This window comes from Apteryx rowi, unplaced genomic scaffold (assembly GCF_003343035.1).
Source record: "Apteryx rowi isolate R43461 unplaced genomic scaffold, aptRow1 scaffold_58, whole genome shotgun sequence".
NCBI classification, from domain to species: domain Eukaryota; kingdom Metazoa; phylum Chordata; class Aves; order Apterygiformes; family Apterygidae; genus Apteryx; species Apteryx rowi.
In genome coordinates this window covers 1,892,824-1,893,449 of record NW_020450849.1, presented here as the reverse complement: position 1 = coordinate 1,893,449, position 626 = coordinate 1,892,824, and positions in this window count along the sequence as shown.

The window sequence follows — 626 nt, the reverse complement described above, 5'->3', positions numbered from 1 at the left end:
TTTCCTGACCAGACACAACCTGCATTGCTTGTGAAATATGAAGAGCTCTCAGACTAAGATGATCTGGCCACACGCGTATCTGAACTGGACTGCCTGCTGTTATTTATGCAGCGACATAGCTGTGCGTGTCCAGCATATGGAATCCGTTCCTGGGACTGTAAACTGTGACAGGAACCCAGCCTTCTTTACGAGCCTGTCAGTTGCCCAACAAATGCACAGCACTCTATTAATAACAAATACACACATGCTGCCTACTTGTGGATCTTAAAAATGTCAGGACACCCTTGTGAAGGGAGAGGCTTGTCCTGGTGACCTTGAACGCAGGGCCTTTCCTCTGCTCTAGCTCCCTGGCACCGAGCAAGAGCTGCTGGCAAAGCAGCTCCCCTCCACCCCGGAAACAGCTGCATTTTAGGGGCACAGGCTGCGAAGCGCCTGTGAATCCCGAGGGCGGGCGAGAGTTTCGCGCCCACACACAAGCACGAGGGATCACAGGGGATTTACACACACGCACGCTGTCCCCGGGGGCGGCTCTCCCTCGGCTCCGGCCTTGCCGCGCCGCGCTGCGGGGCCCTGCCCGTCCCGGCTCCCCGCCGCTTGCCCGGTACGGCCGGCTTGGGCAGGGGGGC